Below are 20341 nucleotides of genomic sequence, written 5' to 3'. Positions count from 1 at the left end.
ACAAGCATCTATGTTCTGTTCTGAAGTTACTGTTCATGTCTTCTAAAAAGTGTACAGACAAAAAGAAATATTTGTTCTGCCTTGAAATCATGAAAGTATTTCTGCATTTAAATGTGTTGATAGCCTTGATCCAGATTGTTCCCAGCCGGCAGTAGGGAAAGAGAGCTGGTCAGTTTTCACTTGACCACTGCTGTTTATCTTCACTTACAGAGAGCACTCAGAATGCCAGTGTTTACTTGTTCCTTTTTTTTAAAGCCAGTTTGCCAGCTACTTTTGTCCCTAAACAAATGAACCATGATGGCAACTGAGAACTTTTGTGGATAAGGAATAGAATTTTCAAATGGCCTTATACAGTATGCTTCTCTAGGTTTTATTTTCCAAAGTAGTCCTTGTGAAAATTTGTGGAGTGTGTCCTTCAGTTGGTCTGGGAGGTTTTTGGTATTTTTATCCATAACCCAGTATTAAAGGTAGTTTTCCTCATCTCCTTAAATGATTAGTTGATAGGCTCTCCATTCATAGGAATACTCTTTTGATATATTTTGCATGGAAACTGAAGCAGGAAAAGTTCTTAAGGTAAGCCAACCAAATAACCTAGGGCCTTTTGATCAGTTTCCATTCGTATTAAACCAGTAATCTACCCTATTAGATGTTAGAAAGGAAGCTCAGTGTTTAAAGAAGATAAACATGCCAGTTGACATTTAATATGTCTTCTCAAGTCACCAGCAGAAACCTCGTTGAACCTTGTTGGCAGAGGTGCCATCTGCAAGGGTTCCTAAAAACACCTCCCCAGCTCTTGGCTTAAAGTGGTCTGGCACTGCAGTGGGTCTGGTGCCAGCGCTGAATGCTTGGTCTGGCTCCAGTTGGAGCTGAAGGAAGGCTGATTTTTAAGACCTCTAAGATGTCTTCAGGTCCAGAAGAAACTGAGCATTGGAATAATGTGTCATCCAAACCGTGGTGTATTCCTAGAAATTGATGAATATACTGTTTTAATTTGGGGCGTGTATATAGTTTAAGTTACTGAGATCTTAATGCTTAGAAGAGACAGTTCTGCAGCTCTTTAAGATTGCCTGGCACACAAACAAGCAAAGATCTAAATTGCTTTAAGCTGCTGACAGTTATCACAGCTTTGTGCAGACACACCTTTGCTGGTACTGACAAAACACAAATACCAGTTTCACATCACTGTACTCTCCTTGGCTGGCATACATTTTGAAACAGTACTGTACCTTCACAACTTCTGCACAGAAAATGGAAAGAAAGGGTGAGCAGCAACAGTAGCCTCTTATCAAACAGCTGGTTTTAAATGCTCTGAGTAAAGACAACATTTTAAAACAAAACTTAATCTGTTGTATGAAAACTGGACATTTAATGGATTACATTGCTCTGAACCCAGTGCACTCTGCTGAAGTGACACTGGATGCAAGAGCAGGCTTTGGTGTGTGAGGAGGAGAGTAGCAAGTGAAGGAAAAACAAAATTTTCTTTCTGTAACACTGAAACTTCCTCTAAACTTCATAGGTAACTGAAAAGTCTGTTTTCAAAACATCTCTGACCCTATGTGAAAATAAAATTTCTGTGATTTTGGCTTTTACTAGAAATCGTGTCCATTATACATCTGTGTGACAGGGCACTGGTAAAAGAAACCAGTGGTCAAGAATGAGTTTCTTCACTGGTAAATAAACAAATTTGAAATCCAGGGTGAAAAGTGAAGAGGCATTGAAAATCCCCCTAATCTATATCATGCACTACCATCTATTTCACACAACTGTCAGTAACAGCCAACCTGTTACACAAGTTTCATATAAAGAGTGTATTGACAGATTTAAATGTATTTAGTCTCCTAAGACCATAGATTGACATTGTGGTGGCTGTTGGCCACTTCTGTGAGCCCTTGCCTGCAACTATGGAGTTAGAAAGGAACAGGCAGACACTGGCTGGTAATGTTGATGTGGCAGTGTGGATAGATTAACATTACTAATTTATTGGGGAAAGAAGTGTCACAATTTTACACTCCAATCAAACTATCCGTGTTCCCAGTAGCTGGATTTACTCTCAGTGCTTTCACCATCTGCTACAAAGGCACTGCAGACCACTAGAGGAGAGGGAGATTGCACTGGCTTTGGGAAGCTTTCAGCAGAGGCGAGCAGATAATTTGATTTGCCACGATCAAACATACAGATTGACAAAGCGTAACTCGAGTTCCATTTCTGACTCAGTGACTGAAGTTTGTTGTGAATTCTTCTAATGACGTGGCATGCAACTTTCTTGAATTAAAAGTGACAATGGCTGTGCTCCCGGAGTGCTGCAGAGGTGGCACAACAGCAGACTGACTGAAGTTCTGCTGTGGGTGAGCGCTTGCTGCCTTTATCTGTTCTGCTGGATGTTACCCCTGCCCCTGCTCTTAAAGGCAGCAAGGCAGGCTGCGCAGCAGGCACTCAGCAAAACCAATACCTTTGTCAGCTGGAACATTTTCTCTGATTCTTTATTAGGTTTCTGTCACAATGTACAAGGTGCCGTGATGATTCGGGTTACTTTTTTTAGCTTGTGACCTGTATTTCTACCATTGTAGGCTCTGAACAGTTTTGTCAGTTCTGGATTGCTTTGTGGTTGTTCTGGGATAGGTGATGGTCTCTTGTACCTTCATCAAGCACTAATCTCACAGGCATTGCTTAGTAAATAATTCCAATGCAAGGTAAACTTGCCTTGCTGCTGTTAAAATTCTCAGTCTTCTGAAAATCCAGTAGATGGGGTGTGTGCAATTCCTGTGCAAAGTCACTGTGCTTCTCAACCCAAAGATTCAACTCTAGTTTCTACATTTTTGTTGCAGAGACTGTTGTTGTTGTTGTTAGTAATGGCTTCCCACATGAATCACAAATTTAAGCAGCTCTGAGTGGAAGCACCAAAAATTCTTGATTGATATTTTTGCATGAAGTATTCTGAGCATGATTTACTGTGCACCTTCCAACACTGTTAGGTCTTTGAAATCTGGGTATGAATTTTTATCATAAGCTTCCCTCCCCCCCCTTTTTTTTAAATTAAACTATTCATGAACTAGAAAGGTGCTGGATAACTGAAAACAAACTGGGTTACCACAGACTTCTGCATAATTTGAGATTACAGTATTAGGTATAGATGCCATGGGGACAGTTAAGGAATACATAATGTTTTGTGTCTCCAAGCCCTGCGTGTAAGAGTAAACATCTATTTGTAGACATGATTGTGTTGATCATAGATGTGAAAATTGAATTTGCTAGCAAATTAAAATATTTTCCTCTTGTTAATAATGATCTTGTAAATAACCTTGTTAATACAAAGCGTAGAAAGGGTCACCAGTCACATCCCTGAGTGGATTTCGTGCCTATAGGTCAGTTATGGTACACTTGAAATAGGAAGGAATCTAAAACAGGAGACAAATGGCTTTGGGACAGATGAGTCCCTGAGTTGTTCTCTTTAGAGGTCACAGCAGCGCAGAACATGAATCAACATGGAAATAAGCTGGCCCAAGGTAATGTATGTCATTCAAAATGAAACTGTCTAGAGATGGAGTCCTATTAGGTAGGTCTTAGCTGCTTATACCTGATGGGCAATGGAAAAACCTTCAAATAGTTTGCAAATAGTTAACCCAGGGAACTCCACATTCCATGTCTGACAGGTATGAATGCAAGGTGGAAGTATCTTACCAAAAAATAAGTTAGAATTGGAATACTGTATCAAAGCTATCTTATGAGAAGAAGCGGGAATGCTTATGGCAAAGATGCACATCTGAAGTTCCCTGAGAGATATTTGGTAAGAAATGTTTCACGTATGCACATACACTCCAAGCTATTAACGCAATTATGGGAAAGTAGAAATCTTCAAATAGCGAAGTATCTTCAATTAATTCAAAAGAAAAGTTTAATAGTGGAATATGACAGAGTCCTGAAGGCACCAGTTTTGTCCATGCCTGTGATGAAAGGGGTAAATAACACAAACCTGTTACCTGTTATGCTGCCATTCAGAAGAGAGCCACCAGAGCTGTGCTGTAATCTGGTGTGATAAAGTGTGTCCAAAATGCTCTGAGTGTTTAACAGTTGCACAAATGATTCACTTTCCTAGCAGTCTGATTTTGTATTATAATCTGTTTCCCTTCTGTCTTTAATGTGCAATTCTGCTGAGCCTGCAGTTCACATTGGCTGCCTCGGGCAGACTGCAGGTCAGCTTTTGAATGAAGAATTAATGAAATTTAAGTATTTTGTGTACAGTTAATGGCAGTTGTGCAAGTACAAAGACTTAGCTTTATCAGCAGATGTGGTCTAGGTTTACATTTATGTCCACATTCAATCCTTATGTTACTGCAGTTGAGAAAAAAACATCAGGAGCTCAGTGCAGTCTTTAACAATCTGCTTTGGTAGCTGGCCAGTCGACTTACCCTTGAGTGAAGCACATAGTAGGGTGGTTCTTTCTTCTATTAACTCTTTGATGCTTGGAAGCAGGGATGATTCACACAATGTGACGGGGAGAGGAAAATTACTATAAATGCAAGATTAGCAAAAACTTTGTACTCACCTTCTGCCAAGCCAGGAAGGGATTAGTGTACTGTGGGCTTGATTAGATGGCAATGTTTGCTGAACTGCTGTGGCAGACAAGGGGTATTTGAGAAGTGATCCAGCTCTGCTGGAGTGTGCATGGTAAGTGGAGGGCAGCCTTTCCACTCGGAAACTTAGTTTTGGGTTGGGCACTTTCTGGTGAAGTCAGAAGGGTTGCTGTTGTTTGCAATAGCTCAGCTGTTTCCCTTGTGACAGGGCTGTGTTTCCTCACTTCGTGCGTGAGCTGGTGCTGGAGTTTGAAGTAGAAGGCTCTCTGCCATCATTGCTCCTGTCTGGTTATGGGGGTTTTTTTGGTTGTTTTTTTTTTTTTTTCCCCACTAGTTTGGAAATAGGTGAAGAGGAATCATATCCATGCATGGAGAAATGATGATGAGCAGAATGCAGAGGGAAGGCCACATACCCCTCCTTCTCAAGTGCAGGAATAAGCAGTGCCAATGCAGGAGCTTGTTTGCAGCCCCTCCGCTTGGCCTAGCCAAGCATCTATCATGTGGTGAGCAGGGAGTGGGGTGGGACTTCCTTGCAAGGTGATCAGTGTGATTTCCAAATGCTATGGAGGGAGTCATTCCCAAGCAGCAGTAGGAGCTTTTTTGTCAGGGTTAAATAGTGTGCTGTCCTCCTTTAAACCGGGGAGACGGCAGGCTGGGAGAAGGATATGAAAAATAGATAGGCTTAAATTGAAGCCTGGCATCTGGAACAGCTTTGGCAGACCTCAAGATAATACTTCAAAGTTGTTCAGCCCCATAAGGTACAGTATAATTTTCGGCTTAGTGAAAGTGTTACTTGGGAACTGGAGTCATTCTTGGGGCCTCCTTGTGCTGGGCACTGGCACACTAGGTAGAAAATAGCTCCTCCTGATTGAGCTGACTGAGCCTGCACATTCTGAGCTGCTTACTTGCCTATTCTGTCTCCCCAAGAATTTACCTTTACCCTGAATTAGTTTTACCACACTGAGCAACTGAGTGTAAATATATCTGAGCATTACTGATTCTACTTAGACTCTACTGAAATGATCTTCCATATTTTAAAATTATTAAAGCTGAAGCAAAATAAATATTCTGTGTTTCATGACAGCATGAAAGAAGCACGGCCTTCTAATTACCCTGATATTCAAATGTGTCCAGGAGCACTTGGAAAGCTCAAGGTTCCCTCAGCTCCCTGCAGTTTAGCAGAGAACATCCTTCCACAGGCCTGTAATTCCCACCATAGTTCCTGAACCTGCTTCCACTTTTGGCGGTTTACAAGGGAGAAAACAAGTCAGGCGTGTTCAGTCGTTTTAGCCATGTGTGTTTGGAGATGATTCTGAAATACAATCAATACATGCCTGCACAGAGGTAAGTTGTAAGGTTACTAATTGGTTTTGATGCTGTTTGCTGCTTGAATGTTGGTGATTTTTTTCCCTAAGGCAAAAAGAGCATAATTATTTTTAACTTATAGCAATCCCCCATTTTCTCTTAAATGTCTTGATATGAAGTAATTTAAACTAAATTTCTGCACAGATACTTTCCAATAGATTGGCTGTCAAGTACAATAAAAAAACTACACTTTTGCAGGGACCCAATGAGACTTTGCAAATTTAGATTTATTCTCAACGTTAAATGTGGTTGAAGATGTCATTTCTTAAACACCACTTTCAGAAGTAGTTAGCTTAAAAGTATAGCAATTCAAAGCACAGAGGGAATGATTTTGAAGTGTAAAGTCTTGAAACACAACACAGAGGTTGACAGTTTCACTACAATTAGAAGCAAGGCAGGCACAACTCCCACTTCTGAAAACTTTCCTATTGCACTGCTTCCTCTCTTGGCCTAGAAAACCTCAAAAAAACCCCTTTGAGTGGCTTTGCTTATTGACTTAACATAGTTATACTCAATAGCATTAGGAGACAGAGCAGAAAGGGCTGCCAAATGTGTCTGTAAAGAATAATCTTTACAAAAAGCTTCACAGAGGTATTTTTTTCCACATGCTTTCAGTGTCCTGAGAATGCTGCTTGTTTGAGGAAAGCAAGTATTAGGGTAGTTTTTTTTTTTGTTGTTTGTTTGTTTGTTGTTTTTTTTTTTTTTTTACAGGGCTTGTTTTGTTAGGAAACCACTCCCTTCTGCTGCTGCATTTAGACTCACTGCTAATTGCCTTTTGGTCGAAGCCATTTTCCATGAATTGCCACATTCCCCCACACTGTTACAACTTCACACTGATTATGCTCTGTTAGCAGCGCTTCTGCCTGCTGCCTTTGGGAGGAGTGGCTGAGAGAAGGATATGGTGTACATGGGAAATTGTGAGGTTTATGTGAACAGAGGTTTGTAGCTGCTAAAACACAGCAGAGGCTCTTCCTCCTGGACTAAGACAGGTGGCATAAGGAGGGCATCCTGCTAGTGTGGTGGTGTATGCACTGCTCTGCTGTGTGCCACTGCTGAGGATTTTTCATAAGAAGTCCTGACAAGGTGGTATGTGGTGTGTTAGGCTTATATTTTTCATCCTGGTCACGCAATGTAATGGGAAGCCAACCCCACACTCTGATGCCAGAGAGGGTGTGGAAGGGGGTGATCTTCCAGGAACACTACTGGCTCACTGAGCTCCTTGAGGAGCCCACACCTATAGCCTGGGGACAGCATAAGCTTCTCCTTAGCCTAGTTCTGTCCTCTGCAGCAAAACCTCCTGGAGCAGCAAAAGATCACTGGTGACTGAAGCTCAAGCACTGAGCAGGGGAACTGAATGTAGCAGGGTTGTTCAGCACAGCTAATCCACTTAAACTATGGAGCTCATCTGCTGATCTGCAGGGGTGGCAGTGCTCTTAGGTGTGATAGCTAAAGAGGCTTTGGCTTGAGCTACAGTTTCAAGGCAGTCAAAACCTGCAGTTCGGGCTGAGGATCTGGTTGCACCAAGTCGGCCCTGACCCAACCAAATGTGGTTAAAAGTGAGAGGCTGTGAGAGATAAACCCCTCTACTTAAACCTTCTCCTAGCTCAGGAGCTGATCAGTGTGTTCAAGTGCTTTTCCAGTCTTAATTGCTTTGATCAAAGGTAGGGCTTACTTGGTCTGTGAACAGGGATGAGCTCTGCCAGTAAAAGCCCTCTTTCGAACTGGGATAATTGCATCCACTGGTAGGGCTGGTAGTTAATGTTTCTGTCTTCATCGTGTTGCTGCACATAAACATACAGATCTTTTACAGGAAAAACCCTTTAATTCCTAATGCAGTAAGTGTGCTTGGGTCTCACCTACCTGTTGGTACCACGGCTGTTGGTCGTGGTGCAGGAGGAACAGCTGGTGTTGTAACAGGATCTCTGACTACATTAATCTGTTGTCCAGCCGGTTACATGTGAGGGTTTTCACCTCAGTTCAGGTCCATTCAGTACACTAGTGGTGGCTGAAGGCAAGCCCACTGTGGCGTTTCCTGCCATGTGGCAGTGAGCAGGAGTAGCTGCAGCCCACAGGAGCAGGCAGTGGGCACTGCTCCTGCCCTGCCGTCGTTTGTCTGGGATGAAACCTTTATTTATTTAGTCCTACCCTTTTTTACTGTTGAGGAGAAGAGAGAGGGAGTATGAGGAGCAGTGTGTGGTACACTGCTGAGTCCTCTACTGTCCTCCTTGCAGTACTAGAAGACATCCAGATCAGCTAAAACTTGGTAGTCTTTTGTGAAAAAGGCTTCTAATGTTCCTTTTACCAAATTATTAATAAATTATTGTAGGTCGACTATAGATCAAATAATTTTCTGCATCTAATCCTCTCTTACTATAGGGAGGTAGAAACAGCAGTGCTGCAGTCCTGTTGATTCCGGTCCACCACAGGCAATGCAGCCAGGGACCACTCCCACAGCACCCATGTACTACCACTCATACCACTGGGTACAGAAGACCGCTCCCTGCTTTCCTTCAGCAGCAGATAGAGGCAGAAATGAAAGCAGACCTCACTCTGAATTTCAGAAAAGGCTGAAATTGGTCTGTTGGCATAGAGAGAGAACCAGGAAACAGGAACACCTGTGTTACATAGCTTTGGGCAGGTCAATTATCCCATCTCCAGTGAAATTCTCTTTTGCATAAGGTATGAATAACAATACTCAATTTACCTTGCAGGGGTGTTACAGAGTGTGCAGTTATTTTTTTCACAGTGTTTGTGGTATGTAAAACCCTAAATGAGTGCAAAGCATTATTGCGATTTAATTTTATTGAGGGTTAAATTTTGGTGACGTGCCCAGCTGAGTACTTGCTGGCAGTGAGTAAGGCAAGTGACCAGCAGCAAAGCATGTTTGGCAGCAAGCAATGGACAAAAAAGGAAAACAGCACTAACTTATTCCAGTCATACTTTTTTTTTCCTCTCTTACCACTGCACGTTTCCCATTAAGCAGATGGAGATGATCAAAATATCAAATTGGAATTCTGTGGTTTAACAGACTTACATTTTACTGTTTAAAAGGCAAATAAAGGTTAATGACAAGACAATTTGTCTTGTAGGAGAGTGAAAGAGTGGAAGTGCCTCCAAACATACCCTGAATGGTCCTCAGAAACAGACCATACCTGATTTAGCTAGGTGGTGAATTTTTCACTGGCTTGGTAGCATGCCAAGACTGCTCCTCCACATTTCATGCTACTGCTGTTGAGGGGTTTGCACTGGATTAAAAACAAGGATGAAAATCACTTGGACAAGGTTGGTACCTCATGACACCAGCAGGAGCCACGGGATGAGCAGGGGTTGTGTGCAGGCGTGTCTTGGGGGCTGCTCCCAAGTTTGAAACATGAGTCAGTGCCAGACTACAACGTGTGTCTGTGTTAGAGCTGCTGAGTGTAAGAGAGGGACAGACAGTGTGTGTGATTTCTCTGCCTTGCTCTCATCTCATGGGAAATGGGGGTTTCCTACTGCTGGGCTACTCTCAAGTGCCAGAGCTCCAGTGGGTTTCATGTTGCACCTCGGCGTCCCAGGCATTTTGTTACTGCCTGCTCACTTTCATTCATTTTTATTGTTCTTGTTTGTCTTCTTGGTTATTCTAATTACTACTCATAGACAATAGCACAATTGAGTAGCAGTCTTCTGGTAATTGTGGCTAACTTCTGCCCTTAGAAAATTTCACTCCAAGTGTGGTGGAGACAGGTATTCCTGGTAGAGAGAGGAAGGATTTGACCCACACTTTCTCTGTATTTGTTATTTCAACTTCTTTGCTCTGTGAGTGTCCTGAGAGACAGGTCCAGAGGTCAGCAAAGCAGAAAAGGATCTTTACAGAGTCATCTTTTAAGCTTTGGGTCAAAGTCTGCATCCTACCCTTATTCTTGTTGCATTTGAAAACATTGCTTGGCCCTGGATTTTTTCAGGGCTTTTTTCCCTTTCTTCCCCAGCTCCAAAAGCTGCCATGGTCACTTACCCAAGCACAGTGCTAGCATCAGCTCCACAGTTAACTTCTCATTTAGTGGTGTTTCTGAAAATAACAATTGCTGCAAGAAAACAAATGGTAGACATGCAGCATATGTTGCACATGCCTTTTTTTGAAAAAAAAAAAAGCAGTATGAAATTTAGGGGGCAAATCTCAAATCCTGTAAAATTCATGGCACAATTCCAGTTTATTTGAAAGGACCCTACATTTGTCCCTAAATCTTACAAGTCCTTAACTACAATTTGCTTTCTCACATGCCACTCACCTTTTAGGTGATACTCCTTTTTTGGCATTATTAATTATCATTATTGTTGTTGCTGTTATTATTCCAGGAAATCTGTATGGGAGGAACGCTGAAATCTGGTTTAAAAATAGCATTTTCATGTCCTCCTACTCACTGTACTTCGTGCATAGAATGCCTTTTATAAATGCAGACTTGCTGCTTGGCTAGATAAAAGAAACTGTCACTTGATCTCCATAACGAAGTCATTCCCAGGAGGATTTCATTGTTTTAGCAATAAAATTTTTCTAAAAGGCCTTTTATTTTGCTTGAGAAAGGTAACAGAAATGAACTTCTGAGTGGTTATTCCACAAAACAATTAGACGAAAGCAAGACTGTCTTGATTTGATGTAAGGAGATTTGTACGTGTATGAATTCCCTTTCATGTAAGAAGAGAATAAATTCCCAACTGAAAATCAAGTTAGAAACACTCCCCCAAAAACCAAAAACCAAAACACTTTTTACCCCCTTGCTCACAGACACGACACATATCTTTATCAGGAGTCTCCTACATAAATTTGGTCATATCCTGGAGTTCAGCCCTATTTCGAAAGGCACTTGCATAACTTCTGATTCAGATACTTTCCTGAATTAGAGGCAGTCAAGGATAATCATTGCCAATTATTACAGTGCATTAATTTTGTTACCAGGTCCGTTTGTATTTGTGGGGAGGAATGGTCTCTGCACGCTGTATTAGGGCTGAGCACTCCCTGAAGCAGGGACGGTGCTTTAGCTGTGGGTGCTCACACTGTGGAGCACAGTGTAGGCACAGTTCGCCTTGCTCACATGCACCATGCTGCCCTGGCCTCTCTCACCACTTCTCCAGCATTTCTCACCCCTTTTCTCAGCTGCTCTGTGTCTCATGCCAGCATGACGTTCGTTTTCTCTGAATGCTGAACATGCTAAAGCTTGTCAGAATTACGGCATCAGAAAAGATGTAGAAAGCACATCCAGTAAGTGAGAGGTCCTACTGCTTATATTTAGGTTTTTTTTTTTTTAGGGGGACGGGGGCTGTCTCTCATTTGGACCTATTTTGAGCCATGCTTGCATTTTCCTGAGTGTGAATCAATGCAATTGCCACTTCAGGTACCGTAGACAGCCTACTACTGTAGGCAGATACACGCAATAAGAAGCAAAAGGGAATAGGAGAAAAAACATTTTCTTTGTAGTCAGGAAAGCCTTTATGGATTTGGCATCATACTTAAAATTCCATTGTAATAAAGAAATGCAACAATTTCAGAAATTATTATTTATAGGAAGATTTGTGAATTCACGATGTGATATTCTGACTCACCCGACAGCAAACATGTTTGCGCTCTGGCTGGTATGACTCACACTGACATTTGTCTTAAGCGTGGCAATTGTTTTAGCCCTCTGCTCCGTGCAGGATGAATGAAACGGCTGAGCTCCCCTGTTGCAGATTTACTACGTGCAGCCACCCTGGTAAATTGCAGGCTCAGCTGTGGAGTATTTCCTCACACACACACACACACACACACACACACACACACACACACACACGTGCGCACACACACGTGCACAAACATACATACATGTGCGCAGCCCCCCCAGTAATGCTTTACTGTTAAATACTAGATTCATAGAAAGGAAATGCATAATTACAGCGCTGCCTTTTGCACCACATAAAGCAGCCCACATCAAAAGATGTTTGTCATTAATGTTTCAACAGGTAATCTCTGGAATTACTGCCAAACTGTGTTCCTGTTACTTAGCGCTCGGTGTTGAAATCGTTGAAATCTTTGTTGTAAGCCAGCATAGTCATCTTAATCCTGCAAAAAAAGTTAGTCAATAGTGCCTTTGTTTTCCAGCTCCGTATCACGTTGCATCAGCGGCGCAGAAGACGTGGCAGCACTGGAAGTGGGGAGAAGGTTAAGGGTGCGTTCTGGGCTGGCTTCCTAAGGAAGCTAAGCTCACGTGGTGGCATTGTTCGTGCCTGCGCCCGTGTGTGTCCCCCCAGCCTGGCAGCTGCTCTAAGTCGGGTCCTCCTCAGCTCTGTCTGCTGCACAGGTAGAGGAGATGGGGAAGCTGCTCCCTGAAAACTTTGTGTAAGCAGATGAATAGCTCTGGGCACCTGTGGCTGAACCCAGTGAGGCAAAGGCCATGGCCCAAACTCAAATCTTACCGGCACCAAGACGTCGGTACTGTGGGCATCTCCTGGAATTACTGCTGCCACCAGAAATGAAGCCTCTTCTCTGGTTTTCTGGGTTGTAGCATTAACAATCTTCTTTAGGAGGTTTTGTCTCTGGCTGCTTAAAATAACTGCAATTAAACAGAATCTCAGCCATTGCTTTTGGTGCTGCTACTGTTTGCAACTCACATCATTTGGATTCTCCTTTCAACACTATCTTTGCAGGAGAGCTGTGGCCATCGTATGAGAGGTGTCTGTACATGTTATGAAGGCCCTTGAGCTTGCTGTCATCTGTAGCAAGTTAATAAGGTGCTGCAGTTCTTCAAATATGCAGGAGGCTCATTGTTTCTACTCAGGGCTGAGCTGCATTTTTTGCATAATAGCTTCCATAAAAGAAAAAGAGAAATATTTATGTCATGTAACAGAAGCATCCAGAGTGGTTATTTTGATTGCTTATATCTGTCCAACATTACTGGCTCTCAGCCTGAATTATTATGGACCATTTGCATTCTTTTCTCAATCTCTTCTGCTTAGAAGACCTGTAGAAATGACTGTTACAAGCGCACAGACAGCAGAGTTGTTTTTACTCTAAACCTCTGTATGAGAATGAAGAAAATTGACATCCTAAGAGAAATGTAGATCTGTGTTGAAATTTCCTCCCCCCCGCCCACCAGTATTCCTGCTTTGATAGCCATAATAAAGTGGCAAATAGGGGGTGCTGATGTGAATAAGGTGATGGATTTTTATTAAGAAGTACATCATTGACATCTGATAGGAGGTATTTGTGAGGTATTTTTCTTGTGGCTCTGCACTGTTCCTGCTTAGCCAAAACAACCTGAATAAGCTCCTCTTAGTTTTCACCTGCATTGTGTGTTGCACCCACAGCCCACCTTTTGACCTGCTATTTTAATACCTTATGCTGCACTCTCTTTCTGGGGGAAAATCATGTGGAGCATGGAAACTGAGCCCACTAAGTGAAGCACAGGGTTAAGCACAGTCTAACCTCATGCCTTTTTGGAAAAACTGGGTATTAGTGAAGTACAGATAAGGAGTATGGTTGTGATTGGTATTATTCGTGTAAAAGTGATGTCTCTGAGGTCCCAGTTAGATTTGTGTTTGTATTGTTATTAGACATCATGTAAATGGAGAGTGTGCATTTGAGCTGTTCTGCATTTTTTCCCAAGTACAACTGCAGTGATGAACCTTCATCTGTTTTCCAATCACTTGTTCACAGGTGTTGAGGTTAGGGAATGGGTAACGAGCAGTGGAGAAGGCTCTGGGAGCAAAGTTACTTCCGTGGTTTCCAGATAAAGAGGTTTAGAAGGGCAGATGAGTCCAGTGAGTACAGCTAGAAGCTCTCAGTCTGTTTGCCTAGGCTGATGCTAAAATGAGGGGTGGTTTACCTGAGCCTTAAGTAATGAAAAATACCTGCTGTGGGTGAAGCAAAGATGAGTAATGGTCTTTAGATTAAATCTCGGGACACCAATTCCTAGATGACTCACACCTAACGTTAGTTGTGCACAGTCAGTGGCCACCTTCAGTAGTGACTCCTGCACTGGAGCTGCAGCCTTGCCCTTTCAGCCCCATGTGCTGCTCCCATCTCTGTGTGTTCACAGGTAGATGTTCCTGTCCTGCATTTTCCCTCTGAGTAAGCACTCGCGTTGGAGATGCTTTTCGCACAGGAAAGACGTGCTGGGATGTCCCATGTTCACAGAACTGGGGAGGGCAACATAAATGTTCTTCCCTCTGCTACAAATTGTGGGGTGGGAGGGATTGCTTCCCTGTCTGAGCTCCATGATCTGCATCCTGCTTTTCTGGTTTAGGACCTGCAGGATACACAAAGTGCTAACAACTTGATTTACTGTTCCCATGCACCCAGATACAGTTATTCACCCAGCACAAAGTGGGTATAACACCTTGTGAAGTTGGGCATTTCACTGTGGACCACATGCAAAGCCATGGAAAATGTTTGTTTGCATGACAAAGCCTTGGAGGATCAAGCTTCAGATGAGGAATGGATGCTAAACAGAAATCAGAGTGATGCCTGCCTGTTTTATGCAAACAAAACCTCTTCTGTCCTAAGGTGATATTGCTTCACCATAGCATGAATTTTAGGCATAATTGGGATTTAAGTAATTTTTACACTAGCAGAACATCAGCAGCAGCCTTTATACACTAGACAAAATGTCAGAAGATTTTCAGATGGGCAAAGTTTGGAATGGCTGGTTTAGAAAAGCTTTTATTAACTTGAAATTTAAAAGATAGTAAATTCTCAGTTGGTAGAATCTTTTCTCATTGTGTAAAGTCAGCTAAACCTGTTGAAAATAATTTAGACTTTTTTTTCTTGACATGATAGATGATACATATATTAGGTAATTGAAATCATGCACGCTCCAGGGAGATAAAACCTCGCCTTTCCCATTTGCAGTGAGGCAGGATTGAACCTGTCTAAAACTATTTAATGTAGAGGGAGAATAAAGCAGGAAATGAATTATGGTTTTATTTGAGTTGAAGGATTAGTTGAGGGATAATAGTGAACAACGAAACAACTTGGGCACAAGGCTGCTGTCTCTTAAACAGTTTTATTAGCTTATGCTGATTTGCGAATTAGGAAAACCAAATTATGTCATGCAAGAGAGCAAGGGATGACAATTAAAAACCTGCAGGAAAGGACTAGTAAAACGGTAATCTCTCACTGCCTGATCTTCAAAGCAAAATGGGAGAGCATGACCTTTTCTTGGAATAAATACAGGATATTGCACGTAGCCAACTTCTGGTTTTCAAGTTTTGCCAATTTGCAGTTGCTCTCTTGTACTACAGTCCTTATTTGTTGATTGCCCTGGGGTCCAATTTTAGTCTCAAAATACTCCCGAGAAGTACTTCCATGTTCTTTGATTTGAGATCTGTTCATGTCTCAATTACCCTTCTAATCTGTCAGCACAGTGTCCTTTTTAGCTCTCAAAGACAGGGCTATGCTGTGATATTTGAGTAACCGTAATGCTGTGGGACCATGAGAAACAGCTTCCTTGGTAACGCTTCCCATTTATAGCGGAGATGTGATCGGTAACCGTGTACGTGTTAATGATTTGTTATCATGTTGAAGCTTCAGTCACAAAGTCTGGTTAAGACCTAATTGTACTGCAAACCAGCTTCTCTGCTGGTCCATCCAAGTTATGGCTGTTTTACATGTTCCAGGAAGAGCATGTCATCAGAGCCCATCAGATCTGCATAGTGAAAAGATTGTCCCAATTAGGGACTGAGTGCTCTGCTCTTCAGGTGAGGGTTGTGCTTCAAGAAGCAGCATCTCCATGCAGCCTGAATTTTGTGCTATGCTATCTTTAAATCTTAAGTATAAAAGTGCTTGGGAACATTTGCAGGCAGACATGACTTGGCTCTCACAGAGTGAAGTGCCTATGGGAAAGGTCAACTGAGCAAGTTGTAGCAAATTAGCTTGTGAATTTATAGTGCATAATCTGCTCCACAATAACTGGCTGTGTGCATGGTACAAAGGCACCCTGTGGTAAACACTAGGTCTCTTGCCCCTGTTTTTGCCTGGGGTGTAAACAACCTTGCTTTATGTCATCTTTCCTGTGAAACGTGAGTGTGGGGAGAAGGTATCTGCCCCAGAGTACCACCACGGCCCTGTGCTGCTTGTGGCCTGTTCCTGTGTCCCTGCGCTGGGGTCTGCAAGCCACGTTCCAGGCTGACAGCAAGGTCCCTGCACAGCTAGCAAGCAGCCTCGCTGCTGACTCAGTGATCAAAGCCCTGGTTTGGGCAGTGGGAGCCTTGCTAGCTTGAACAGAATCAAAATCCTAACCTACTTGTGGAAGTTAGTGGAAGGACTTAGTCACTGAGTGTGGTGGGTGTCAGCCCAGGGTTACACACAGCTGACTCGCCAGGGAGACTCACAGGAGTCTATCCAAGCAGGAGTTTGCAAGGAGTAATAGTCCCTGCTCTTACTAGAAATAATTGGAAGCCATCTATTTTTGTTGGAAAAGTTAAATATTTTCTCACAGTCATTTGAAGGTTCCCCTGAATGCTGATTGACAAGAGATAAGGATTAAAAACTGCAATTTTGAGGGTTGCCAAATTATTGGGGGAAAAAACCCATAAATAATTTGCAAATTCTACAATCTTTAATTTTAACACTTACAAACAAAATGGTTTAAGTATTTCGAGCTGAGATGGAGGTTTTTTAATTGTGAGATTCTCGTAATTTAAAGAAAAAAAAATAAATGGCTTGAAAATAAATTGGTTTGGTTTTAAGCAAATTTCAAGTTTTTTATTTTTTTTAATAAAAAACTTGAAATTTTCTCTCTCTTTGGCCTGCTTTCTAAAGTTAAAAATCTTATGAGACCATGTCTGATGGTGTGTTTCTCTGTCAGATAAACAGCGGAGTCCCACTTCAGTAGAGCAGAGAAGTTGTTGACCAAAGTCTTGGAAGTATAGCCAGGGCCTGGGTATCTGAAGGCTCTTGAGGTAGCGGTGCCTCTGTCACACAGGAGTTTTAGCTTCTGAGAAACTCCTGTGTCTTAAACTGGGAAGATTTTTGTAACAGGTATCTTGCATTGCTACAGTCCATCAGGGAGAGGTCAAAGACACCTGTACCTTGAGACTAGTGGTCACTGTCATCATCACTGCCAGGTGCCTGCTCAAGTCCCAGCCAGCTGGATGCTGTTTACAGATGCTGCTCCATGAGGGCGTATCCTTAGCCAGTAAATCCAGGAGTAGTCCTACACCAAAACTGGGTCAGCTGGGCAGATACTGCTTTGGGCTTTGGAAGATTTTGTTCTTGTTTCTTTGTATGTTCAACTAAAACAGTCATAGGTGTAAACTTCTCTTGAATAGCAACTTTTTAATCATTGCATTGTCTTACTTCTGCTCTTCACCCATGTACTGCACTTGTCCATCTGTCTGACTTGTTTCCTGCCTTCATGTAGTGTGAGATTCATCTGCATTCATATGTAGCCATCTAATCTGAGCTCAGTGTCTAGACTCACTTTATGGAGAGAGCCAGACCTTTCTAGAGAGTGAATCATGCTGCCCTAAACCAGATGCTTGATAGGTCAAATGAATAATTTTCTGGATTGCCTCGTTTCCTCCAACAAGTGAAGAAAATTTGCACTGTCTAAGGTATAGAGTTTGGTCCTGCACTTGTTTTTGATTTGAGGACATGGATTCTACCATGAGGGATAAACCATATCATTCTACCATAATGGGATCCATGTGCACAAATCCTGAAGTGATGTGTGAAATGTTTAAGGAGGTAGGAAATGTTGGTGGCACATAGTAAAATTAAGAATTTGGGAAGCACAAGGAGATCATGGGAACCTGGCTCAAGGAAAAAATGTTCAATTTGGGTCTGTGGAAATATACACTTCATTTTAAGTATTCTGTGTGGGGTTCACATAAAAATGAAACCCAGCAGTTTCCTCAGACCCCAGTAAAAACGTTGAGGATAGTCTGATACCTTGTGTAGTAGATAAAAAAAATAAATTAAGAGTTGGTCTGCACTTAAATTTTATCCAAAAAATCATTGAAAGAGCCACACAATGTTAAAAATCGTGAATATGAAAAATACTTTCTACTGAGGAACAGAGAGGACGTGTGTGTATGTGTGTATTTTTGGATTCAGTACTCCTCTGTTATAATATTGCAGATAGCCATGAAAATAGATAGGTGTTTGAATTTCCTTGGAGGAGTTCATTGAGAACAAAAATCTTCCTGTGTGGATCTCTCTGCACATTATGGACTTTGTTTGCAGATGCTTTTCTAAAGAGCAACTCCAAATAGTTTTTTCTTTCTTGTGTTACAACAACAGAAATATCCAAGAATTATTTTAATTATGTGTCTGCTTCAGCAATTCTGAACTGGGTTTTAATATTCTGTGATAATATGTTCAGGGCAAATGACTCTTCCTATCCTAGATCAGTGTTTGCCATACACTCACTTTGTTCTAGAATCTCCATCTTGGAAGCTCATTAAAAATGCATTTGCTTCAAGGAGATGTAGGAGTCAATTGTTCATTTGTTAAACAAGTCTGTGGATTTTCCTCTTTTTGTTCCTTGCTTTCCTTTCTTACTTGGTTTTGCTTTTGTTTTACAGCTCTACCTTACTTTATTTGAAAGAGGAAAGCCAGTGAGGACCTGTGAACAATCCAACAGCTTCTGAAAAATCTTCATGCTAAAGGATAATCCAGAATTCCCTGAAGAAGAGCAAAGTGAATGTTGTGAGTTCCTAGCAGTGATAACAAACACTTCTAATTGTGTCTTTTGGGAGGTAGTATCTGCCCTGTAGTGTTTGTTCTCCTCCCTGTGATGCACTGAGCACCAAAAACTTGAATTTCTCTCCGTCGTAATTTTTTTATTCTTTTAATGGGTTTAAGGGAATACTAATATTATCTGAGGAAAGATGGAGGGTTTCTTTTCCTTGGACTGCTACAGTTATTTGTCATACTGCTATTGCTTTTTAGTTAAATATGCGAGCCTGCATTGGAAGGCCATGTGACTGTGTAGCCTAACAAGAATGAAAAATACTATGGATAACAGTCCATGAATCTACAGGTTGGATTCAGGAGTTTTATGCATGCTTGCACAATGGTTGAAGTTATTTGACCACCTTCAAATTAGAGGAATGCAAATATAGTTATTTCTGTAGTTATTTCTGGTATTCGAATCTCCTGATGGTCAGTTTTTCATATTAGTTTATTTCCAGTACAAATGTTCCTCTCAGAGGTTTGTGTTCATGGCAACTGGAGTAGCACACCTTTCCAAGGGAAATGCAGCCATTCAACTGAGACCTTGATTAAACTGTGGTATTAATAAAAAAAAAAATGTTCCCATGAGAGATGGCTAAAGAGAAAGCATGAATATTTTTATGTTCATTGTTTTTTCTTATGCAGCCCACTGCTTTTCTGGGTTGAAATGGGCAAACATGCAGATCAAATGTAAACATTCTCACAAAAAGAGGAAAACAAGAGTTCTCTACCTGCCAGGTTTTAGAATAATCCTTATTTTTTTCTTAAGAAAGAACCATGGGGATTTCCAAATTAGGCAAGTTAGTATTTAATTCTTATGCCCAGAGTATGCAGTGGTCCTTCAAGATGTTAGTAGTGATAAAACAAGCTGCGGATTCTTCCAGTTGGAGCAAATTAGTTTGTACACTTTCCATTAATGTAGTAAAAATAAATATATTTTCTGGCCTGCCTTCTAGCTCCCTCAGAGTTGGATGCCCTCCTTTGCTCTGCTTTTCCCTTTGGGTTCTGGCTTTGGGAAGCAGATTGAGACAGAGTAAAAGCGGTGCTGCTTTCCCAAGAACCAGTTGCAAAATAAATATTAGAGAAGACACTGAAATTTTTTGTCATCTGTTGCCATTCCCACCTGCTTTGATCTACAGTGAAATAGTTAACAAAGCAAACATCTGGAATTTTTACTTACTAGTTCCCACTAAGCTACCAAGTTAGTAGCTCATTAAGATGACTAATGGGCCTCTGAGATGGGGAGCCTCTCACTGTCCCATGTACCCAAGCAGGCATATTCCCACACTTCAAAAGGCTTCTTTATAACCACAAGAACTTACTTTGCATGCTGGCATCCTAGAACAGGAAAGGACAGCCTTAAATAATAATAATAATAATAATAATAATAATAATAATAATAATAATAATAGTAACAACCATCATAGCATGCAGAGCTGTTGGGATAACAGGAGATGTTTGTTTAAGATGTTGCAATCACCTCTACTGATTGCAACAGAACAGCAGCACCACCTCACATGAAGGAGAGCATCCCCTGGGTCCTGTAAGGTATGTGGTGTGCCAGATCAGCCAGGTAAACTGAAGGAGGCAATCATCAGCCACTGCAGGGGATGGAACATCTGTTGAAGATGCCATCAGTGTGATCATTACATTCTGCCCTGTCCTAAATGGTTTAAAATCAGCTCTCTTAAAGCACACTGTGATGTTCTGCTATTGTTGG

At 41.7% G+C, this 20341-nt stretch overlaps 1 protein-coding gene across 9 annotated transcripts in view; it reads left to right on the top strand.

Moving 5' to 3' along the window:
* Positions 1-20341, top strand: part of ATXN1 (ataxin 1) — a 217477-nt gene that overhangs the window by 110253 nt on the left and 86883 nt on the right. For 8 of the 9 annotated variants that reach the window (XM_041413205.1, XM_041413210.1, XM_041413202.1 and 5 more), the window contains one exon: positions 18471-18594. The gene's annotated coding sequence lies outside the window, so the exon portion shown is untranslated. Of the gene's footprint in view, positions 1-5791; positions 5916-18470; positions 18595-20341 lie in introns of those variants that run through there. The other variant, XM_041413211.1, reaches the window with a different exon arrangement.

This window comes from Onychostruthus taczanowskii, unplaced genomic scaffold (assembly GCF_017590055.1).
Source record: "Onychostruthus taczanowskii isolate IOZ18803 unplaced genomic scaffold, ASM1759005v1 scaffold40, whole genome shotgun sequence".
In the NCBI taxonomy this organism is placed as follows: domain Eukaryota; kingdom Metazoa; phylum Chordata; class Aves; order Passeriformes; family Passeridae; genus Onychostruthus; species Onychostruthus taczanowskii.
This window is presented reverse-complemented; position numbering and strand designations above follow the sequence as displayed.